Genomic DNA, 10,690 nt, shown 5'->3' on the forward strand with positions numbered 1-10,690 from the left:
CATGCAGAGTCTTGCGGCAGCTTGCAGATTCAGGTTCTTTCCTTTTTGACTTCTGAGATGTGAATCCTAGACCACTCTTGTTTTTGTTGGCGGGAAGCTCAATGACTTTCCCCTAGCCTTCATACGATCCTTGGGAAACCACTTCTTGGGCATCTTTCTAGGATGAACTAGATGCACCAGCTCTCTTTCTGTATTCAGGACTAACAACTCCCAAAGCCTTGAACTGAGCTGTAATTTCTTCAATGTTTGGAACAGAGGATAGTTGGTAGACGAACATAGTATGTTCTTCATAAACAATTATCAATTTATCTTTCAGAGGGTACTTCATCATCTGTTGAAGAGTGGAAGGGACAACTCTAGCACTGTGAATCCAAGGTCTTCCCAACAAATAGTTATAAGCAGGATAAATTTCCATTACCTGAAAAGTTATTTCAAAATCATGAGGCCCGATACGGATATGTAGATCAATTTCTCCAATCATAGTGTGCGGGAATCCTTCAAATGTCAACATGCTAACCCCGTTTGGCCTAAAAGGTGCCCCTTGATAGGACAAACTTTCCAAGGTGCTGCATGGCATAATGTTCAGAGATGAGCCAACGTCTACCAATACGTCTGTAAAAATGTTATCTTCATACTTCGCTACTATGTACAGGTCACGATTGTGATTCGGAATCCTTTGAGGCACTTCTCGTATCATACTATCAAGTGGCCCAAATGTCATCTTTTCTTCAATATAATTATGTCCCTTCCTTCATTTGATTTCTTCATCCAGCAAACCTAGACCCATCAAAGTTTGAATGTCTTCTTGCAAATTAGCACAACCTCGTGTGCTATCTTGGCAGGTAGGGTAGTTATCATGGCTAAAGTCAATCAATCCGTTTTGGACCCATTTCTCGTATAACATTGGTAGGGATCCATGCACACTGCGAACATCAGCTACATACTTTGTTTTGGAGGATTCTCCGATCATATTAACATTATTCTCATTTCTATCTTGGAGGATTTGGATGAGTCCTCGGTCCACGAGACTTTGAATTCCTTCTTTTACCAATGCATATCCTCGGGGATTTCTGGAGCAGATTTGGCAAGAACCATATTGGTGTTGGGTTAAGCCTCCCATTCTCCACAAGGTAGCGTGCATTTGCACTATATCACATCTCAGCAAATGCACATCATAGACTTGATATTGGCTAGTACAACCATGCACCATGTTAACAAAATGAGCTTCTTCACTTCTTTTATTCCTTGTTATACTGATGATTCCTCTATCCAACATTTTCTGAAGATCATCGATCACAGTTTCACACCCATGAATGGAGTTTGGGCAAATTGAGCAAGCACTATAATTGTGAGGAGGAAAACAATTAAGTCTACATAAGACAATGTGCATTTGCACCAAAGATCAAGTTGATTCACGAATATCGCACACACGCTCATAGCCATATTGAGTATGTATGGCATTGGCAGCCCCATGATTGGGTAGTGGATTAGCTTGGACATTATAATTAACATCATTAAAGGTGACCATACTACTTCCGACCAATTTTTAGACTTCACTCATAAGAGGGTAACAATTTTCCACAGTGTGGCCAGGAGCATTTTTGTGGAAAGCACAATGAGCATCTGCTTTATACCAGAACGGAAGATTAGCAGGAGGAGGAGTTCTGTATAAGTCATCGGAAGGAGTTCCGTATAAGTCATCAGAATAGGATCAAACAATGGATATTTCCTTTGTTGATTTTGCTGAGGAGCCTGTTGTCGAGGCTGTTGAGGTTGAGTTCTTTGAACACTTTGTTGCGGAACTTGACTAGCAATGGGAGTAACAACAGCAATCTGTTGAGGCTGATATTGTCTTTTTCTTCCCCTTGAAATGGCAATCACAGTTTCTTCTTTCTTCTTGGAGAAATCTCTACCAAACCTTTTAGTTCCACCACCAGATAGTGATGAACCAACTTCTTTGACCAAACGGCCTTCTTCGAGTCGCATCCCCATGTTCACCATCTAAGTAAAGCCATTGGGTGCACTTGCTACAATCTTTTCATAACAAAATGTACTTAGGGTCTTGAGGAACACCTTTGTCATTTTTTTTCCATTGGAGGGATGACCTGAGCAGCTAGTTCACGCCATATTTGCACGTACTCTTTGAATGATTCTTTCCCCTTCTAGAACATAGTACGGAGTTGATCACTGTCCAGTTCCATATCAATGTTGTACTTGTACTATCTGATGAAAGCTTCACCTAAGTCATGGAAAGTACGGATGTGTGTACTATCCAAACCCATGTACCATTTCAAAGTAGCTCCAGATAAGCTATCTTGGAAGTAATGAATCAGCAGACGCTGATCTTCAGTGTGCATAGACATCTTCTGGACATACATGATTAGATGACTGTGAGGACAGGAATTCCCTTTGTACTTCTCAAATTCTGGGAGTCTGAACTTGGCAGGGACTCTGACATTAGGAACCAAGCAAAGGTCATTAACTTCTTTCCCAAACAGGTATGTACCTCTTAAGGCCTTGATTTCTTTATGCATTTACAGAAATTGATCTTCAAATTCATCCAGTCTTCCCATACCTTCAGAAGGTGCACCATGGAAAATCTGTTTGTTATAGAGAGGAACAATATTTACAACAACATGAGTAGTAGTTATAACAGCTTGAGGGATTGTAGCTTGTGGAACAGGAATCTATTACCCAACCAATTGGAAATCCATCTCTATTCCATATGGCCTAGTGGTCGTAGGATTCGACACCGGAATTGTAGGAATTTGAGGAGTCTCGACTTCAGAGAACACGGTAGCTTGAGCTTGAGTTGATGGCTAAGTCTGAGCAGCCACCAAGTCTTGAACCATAGATGTCTTCCTTTCAATACGAGAGCGTAAGACATCAACTTCTTCTTGCCATTCTTGTTCATCAACCATACCGTCTTCCATTCTTTGACGATTAGCGCGAGTATTATACCGATGCGTCAGCTTGACTTTCTGAGGAGAGAAGGAGGAATGAATAAGATTCTAACTCATATGTGAATGTGAATGTGGTATGATGCATGCAATGCAAAGACTCTTTTTAAGTTTTTTCAAAATATCTTAAAATATCTTTCAAGGATTTATTTACGAACTTGTAAATGTAAACATAATATAGTAACTTTGAAGAAGAAATTGTATTCATTAATGATAAAGGGACATAGCATCCTTGGTACATTTAAAGGGACAAGAGTCATCGAGGGACAATCGAGGGTCATCGAGGGTCATTGAAGTACCATTTATTTTAATAGCATATAAAGGGAGAAAGGGACACCCAAGATATAAAATACTTTCAAGTGTTACAAGGTGGAAACAAATAGAGAATGCTAAAAAAATCTTAGAGTAATCATCATAGCTCAATGAGAATTATCCATGTCATCTTGAGTCTTCTTCTTTTTTAGCTTGATTTTCTCCAGCTTCTCAATAATACTCTTCCATGCAAATTCCTTTGGAGAGAGTGCTTCTGCTTCTTGTTTTATTTTCTTCTCTCTGGCATACTTGGCAATGGTGAGATCCTTTTCCATGATCCATCCATCTTGGAGGAACAATTGATCATCTTTCTCTTTGATTAAATCACCATAGTACTCTTCCATCATTCCCAATTCAGCTTCAGAATACTCAAACTTCTTCTTCCAATGATCTCTTGACTTCTTCATCTCTCTTAGAGCTTCATGGAGATATTCAATTATTTAAGGAACCACAACATGTGGAATATACTTCTCAAAAGGAGGTATAGATGTTCCATGGAGAATAGGTATCCTAAGTTCAGCAACTCTTGAACCAACCCAGCTATTAAAAGGCTCAGGTGAGAGGTCTCCTTTTGTCTTCCAATATTTAATTTCCTTTCTATGACTTGGATGCCAAGCATTAGCAATCCTTTCTCTAAAATATTTGTTTTCAACTCTTTCTTCAAGAAAGAACTCATCCAGTTAAATGTTCCTTGGTTTTTTATCCATAGGAAACCCATATTGACGATGAGCTAAAATAGGGCTATAATTGATGTATCCTAAGTCCAGTAACTCTTGAACCAACCCAGCTATCAAAAGGCTCAGGTGAGAGGTCTCCTTTTGTCTTCCAATATTTAACTTCCTTTCTATGATTGGATGCCAAGCATTAGCGATCCTTTCTCTAAAATATTTGTTTTCAACTCTTTCTTCAAGAAAGAACTCATCCAATTAAATGTTCCTTGGTTTTTTATCCATAGGAAACCCATATTGACGATGAGCTAAAATAGGGCTATAATTGATTCCGCCTTTTGTACCAATGAGGGGCACATTAGGGAAATCACCACAGCAATCCAAAGTCTCCATCCTACAAAAATTGATTGTTAGACCAAACAATCTCAGTGTTGGTGAGAGTCATGATCTTGTGTGACCACTTCAGTCCTTCTTTGTGACTCCAGAACTCATGGGTTTCAGGCAGACGAGAGATGTACCACTTGTACAATAAATGAGTAAACCAAGTAACCATTCCCTTTCCATAGGAGTTTCTTAGGTGAATGGAGTAGTAAGTGTCCCCAAGAAAGGTAGGAACAGGGTTTCCTTTCATGAAGATCTTAATAACATTCATATCAACAAAGTTGTCAGTATTTGGGAACAAGAACAATCCATAGACCAAGAGAGCAAACACAACTTCAAAGTCATCTTCTTTTCTTTCTTGTGACAAGGTGAAGGATTTCTCAATCAAGAACCTAGCAGGTAACCCAGGTAATCCTCCTTTTGTAACCATGTTCTTCTCAATCTCATCCTTTCTTAAGTGGGTGATCTTTGCAATCTCATGAGACTTAGGATCTTTTTCCAAACCAGTGAAGGGAATCCTTCCAATGATAGGCAATCCAATGATACTTACATATTCTTCCAAGGTTGGTAACAATTGATAATCAGGAAAGGTGAAGAAATAGAATTAAATCAATGTCAAAAGGATCCCTTCTTCCATCTTAGTCTTGAGGAGATACAATATGTTAGACGCTGGCCTTAGGATCTAGAGGGGGGGGGGGTGAATAGATCGTTCACAGTTTTACGGATTTAAACGACTTTTCAGCGGAAGTGATTCTGAATCGACTCGCGTGTATTCCGAACCACTATCGAAACGATTATATATGTGTTTAAAAACCAGTCAAAGACTTGAGGTAAATGATAAGAGTATATGTTGCAGAATCAAAGCGTTGCTCTTATTGAAAATCAGATTAACTTTTTGTATGATGGACAATGTTTGCAATGCTGTAAGAGTGATAGAAACAAATATACAAACACTTGGTGATAATGATCAAATTGAAGGTAATTCAATGTGTGGTGGATTGTGATGTTTATGTAAGTTCTTAATTCACAATCTTAACACTCGAATCGTTGATCAATTTGCTATTATAACCAAATATGAACAGAATGTAAATGAAAAAGTAAAAGCGACAAGAACACGATATTTGTTTAGGCAGTTCGTCGATCGTCCTCGCTACGACTACGTCTGCCCCCAATTCCAAATTGAAATTGGGTAATCTTTCATTAATGTTGAAAGTAGTATATACAAAGAAGATAACAAAGCGATAAACGATAAACCAATTATGTCGATCCTTTGAATCTTCTTCCCCCTTAATCTTGAGCAAGATCAAGGTTATCCAAGAGCTTCACTTTGATTCCCTTCTGCAGTGTCTTGATTCCTTGAACTCCCCGTTCCTCAATCGTTACACTCAGCCGAATCCTCAATGAACGCCTCTTGATAAAAACCCCCAAGAACCACCCGTCGTGGAGGACAAAACACGCAGATTTTATTCACCAACAAACCCCACAAACCTTCACCCACTAGGAATCTTCAATTCCGTTCCATGGACGTTATCGAACTCATCACTAACCCGCAACGCAAGAATGATTATGTGTAATTGTGTTGGAGATGATGAAGAACGAAGATGAGAAGCGTTTGTGTATCTTTCAGTCGTTGGTGTTGTTTGAATAATTGAACCTTTGACAATATATACGATAGCTTAACAATTGGAGATGAGAGAAACAGAATTTTTGGCATTCTTGATCAATTAGGTCGACCTCTTGTAGTGCTTATGTCAACCTAGCAGAGCTTGCAGAATTTTTCTCCCAGTTAGGTCGACCTGTTTAAGGAGTAGGTCGACCAGAATCCTCTTCAAATGCATTCTGGGGATATTTTCTCAGATTAGGTCGACCTAGTCGTTGTATAGGTCGACCTAGCAGACTGGTATGTAAATTTCATCAATTTAGGTCGACCTAGATGATGTGTGAGTCGACCTGGCAGAAGTATGTGGATTTTTCTCCATTTTAGGTCGACCTGGGTTGACAGTAGGTCGACCTAACTGCTGGTTTTCTGCATTCTTCTTGATCTGCTTGTGTTGAGTCGACCTAAAGTATAATAGATCAACCTGTACTATCATGAGTGATCAATGCTTGCTTTTCTTTGAGTTTTTTGCTTCCGCCTTGTTGTTTGAATGCTTATTTGAGTTTGCCATAAATCAAAAACATCTTTGAGTGTAATCTTGTATTCACATGCTCCTCCTTTTTGATGATGGCAAACCATTAGTCGAAGCTTTGGTGGTAAGTGATAAAGACTCAACAAAGCTCCCCCGTACATCCAGCATCTATCTCTCAACAAGGCAATCTCTCAACACAGCTCCCCCGTACACTCAGCATCTATCTCCTCCTTTGTCAACATCAAAAAGAGATACAACGAAAATAGAAGAGTAACGAGAGAAACATAGATAAAATGCTAGCATTCATAAAAAGGTAGCCAGTTATAGCATGAGAGTCAAATGAGCAAGAGCGATATATGTATGAAGTCACTATAAGCATGTTAATTGATAGCATATTATAGTATCAATAATATTTTTGGAAGTGAACAACAATAACGTTACCGCTTTCTCAACTTTAATGGCAGCCTTTAATCAATGTGGAATGACGCCTGGCTAGATGATGAACTACCTTTACGCTAAGAAAAATGTTAGCAAGAGAGAACATATATATATATATATATATATATAAAGTAAAGGAATAATATTAAGAGAGAACAAAACGTAATTAGCCCAAATTAGAGATATCGAGTATCCCTAATTCCCTACGAATGTTGAAGTATTGCTCCGTTGCTAGAGGTTTGGTGAAGATGTCAGCTAGTTGCTTCTTGCTTTCTACATGTTCAAATGTAACGTCTCCTTTCTCTACATGATCTCGTAGAAATTGATGTCTTATTTCAATATGCTTGGTACGTGAGTGTAAGACAGGATTTTTACTCAAGTTTATGGCACTTGTGTTATCGCACATGATAGGTATGCGATCAAGCTTAATACCAAAGTCAAGAAGTTGTTGCTTGAGCCATAATATTTGTGCACAGCAGCTTCCAGCAGCTACATATTCTGCCTCAGCAGTAGATAATGCAACCGATACTTGTTTCTTGCTATGCCAACTTATCAATGAATTTGAGAATAGATGACACGTTCCAATGGTGCTTTTTCTATCGGATTTGCAGCCAGCAAAATCTGAATCAGAGAATCCTACCAAATGACACTCATTTCCCTTTGGATACCATAGGCCATATGTAGTAGTTCCACGTAAGTATCGCAGAATTCTTTTGACAGCTTTCAAGTGAGATTCTTTTGGACAAGATTGATATCTTGCACACATACACACACTAAACATGATGTCTGGTCTTGAGGCAGTAAGATACAATAGTGAACCTATCATACCTCGGTATAATTTCACGTCAACCTCTTTACCTTTCTCATCTTTGTCTAGATTAGTATTTGTTGCCATAGGTGTGTCAATTTCTTTTGCTTCACTCATTCCAAATCTTTTGAGCAGCTCCGTACAGTATTTAGTTTGATTCACAAACGTTCCATGACTGAGTTGCTTGATTTGTAGGCCAAGGAAGAAATTTAGCTCACCCATGAGACTCATCTCAAATTCACTCTGCATAAGCTTAGAAAAATCTTTGACAAGTTTTGCATTAGTCGACCCAAATATAATGTCATCTACATAAATTTGGACTAAGAGAATATCTTTATCTTTTCTTTTAATAAAGAGAGTAGTGTCAACTTTACCCCTAGAGTACCCTTGACTAAGGAGAAATTTGCTCAAACGTTCGTACCAAGCCCGAGGGGCTTGTTTAAGACCGTATAGAGCACGTTTCAGCTTATAGACATGAGTTGGATACATGTAATTCTCAAAGCCGGGTGGCTGAGCAACATAGACTTCTTCATTTATATAGCCATTTAGAAAGGCACTTTTAACATCCATTTGGAATAGTTTGAAGTCTTTAGAACAAGCATAAGCAAGTAAGAGACGAATAGCTTCGAGACGTGCTACAGGAGCGTATGTCTCTTCATAATCAATACCTTCCTCTTGATTATAACCTTGGGCAACTAATCTAGCTTTGTTTCTAGTAATAACGCCGTTTTCATCAAGTTTGTTACGAAAAACCCATCTAGTGCCTATTACTTGATGATCTCCCGGATGAGGGACTAAGTCCCAAACATCATTCCGTTTAAATTGGTTTAATTCTTCTTGCATGGCCATTAGCCAATGCTCATCAAGTAATGCATCCTTAGCGTTTTTCGGCTCAACTTGTGAAACAAAAGCAAAATGATGACAGAAGTTACTTATCTTTGAGCGTGTTGTAACGCCCCTTGAGATGTCTCCTATTATATTGTCAATTGGATGGTCTTTCACATTTGTCCAGGCCTTGGGAAGTTCTTCATTGTTTGAGATGCTTTCTTTTTCATTTTCATTGTGAGACTCATCTTTCTCTCTCTCAGCATCTTTCTTTACAATACTTTCATTCTCATCTTCCTTATCCTTGACAATGTCTTCAGTGGATGGACCTGCACCATTAAATGAAAGACCTTTCTCGACATATTTTGCATAAGATTCATCAAAAGAAACGTGTACTGACTCTTCTACTATAAGTAATCTCTTATTATATATTTGATATGCTTTGCTAGATTGTGAGTAACCAAGGAATATGCCCTCATCAGCTTTAGCATCGAATTTGCCAAGATTATCCTTACCATTGTTCAAAACCAAACACTTGCAACCGAATACATGGAGATGAGATACATTTGGTTTTCTACCTTTTAGTAATTCATAGGGAGTTTTGTTCAGTATAGGACGTATTGTTATCCTATTCAAAACATAACATGCTGTACTAATCGCGTCAACCCAGAAATACTTTGGTAGATTACCCTCATTCAGCATTGTTCTTGCCAGCTCCTCTAGAACCCGATTTTTACGTTCAACTACTCCGTTTTGTTGAGGTGTTCTAGGAGCTGAAAAGTTATGCTCAATTCCATGTTTATCACAGTATTTTTTAAAAAGAATGTTTTCAAACTCTCCACCGTGATCACTTCGAATTGCAACTATTTTGTTGTTCATTTTGTTTTGACATAATCTTGCAAATTGTGTGAAAGCTGGAAAAGTTTGATCCTTACTAGGTAGAAAGATTGTCCAACAAAATCTCGAGTAATCATCGATAATGACAAAACCATAGGTGTTTCCACCTATGCTTTTAGTCCTTGAAGGGCCAAAGAGATCCATGTGAAGTAGTTCAAGAGGGCGTGATGTTAAAACCACGTTCTTTGATTTAAAAGAGATTTTTGTTTGCTTTCCCTTTTGACAAGCATCACATAGATGATCTTTTGAAAACTTCATTTTAGGTAAGCCGATTACTAAATCTTTTGAGACAACTTTATTAAGTAAGTCAAAATTTATGTGGGCGAGACGTCTATGCCAAAGCCATGAGTCATCGCCCAGAGCAACTAGACACTTGGTACTAGACTTAGATACCTCATCCAAGTTTAGCATGTAGATGTTGTTTACTCTTAAGCCCTTAAACATAATGTCTCTTTTCTTAGTATGTTCTATTGTGCAGCCAGAATTTGTAAACATTACTTTAAATTCTTTGTCACACAATTGACTTATACTTAAAAGATTATGTTTAAGATCTTCTACTAGCAGCACATCAGTTATAGTAGTGGTAGAAGGGTTACCTACACTTCCTTTACCAAGTATGGCTCCCCAATTGTTATCTCCATAGGTGACATACCCCTTTTTCTTTGCTTGAAACTCAACGAAAAGAGATAGGTCTCCAGTCATGTGTCTTGAACATCCGCTATCAAGGAACCACAACCTTTCGGCAATGTCAAGACACTTTTCCTGCAAGATTAATTTAAAGAGGAAGGTCCCCAATTTGTTGCACTTAGGCAACCATTGAAATACTCCTTTAGGAACTAAAACTCTCCTAAATTTGCATTTTTCAATGGTATGTCCCTTTTTGCAACAATAATGACAGGTAATATGATGAGAATATGGAGTTTTGCTAGTTGATACTTTTGGTACAAAAGTGTATTTGCTATATAAAGGAGTATACGATCTTTTGAACTTGTTTGGATCAACCGCAAAAGTCACTTTTGGTTGTAGAGCCTTGTCTAACTTGGCTTTTAGATCTCTTACTTCTTTTTGCCAAATGTGACATGTCTCACAACCAAACCATGATGTAGGATCTATTTCAACTTTATCCTTTTGAATGTCTAGCATAGATTGTTTTAAAGCTTCCATATCCTTTTCGGTTTTCTCAACTTTTGATTCAAGATATGAAAATATTTTCTTATTTGAGGCCAAAAGTTTGAAAGCTTTAATTGCATCTCTATGTAATTCTTCAAAAGC

Source organism: Vicia villosa, linkage group LG1 (genome assembly GCF_029867415.1).
Source record: "Vicia villosa cultivar HV-30 ecotype Madison, WI linkage group LG1, Vvil1.0, whole genome shotgun sequence".
NCBI classification, from domain to species: domain Eukaryota; kingdom Viridiplantae; phylum Streptophyta; class Magnoliopsida; order Fabales; family Fabaceae; genus Vicia; species Vicia villosa.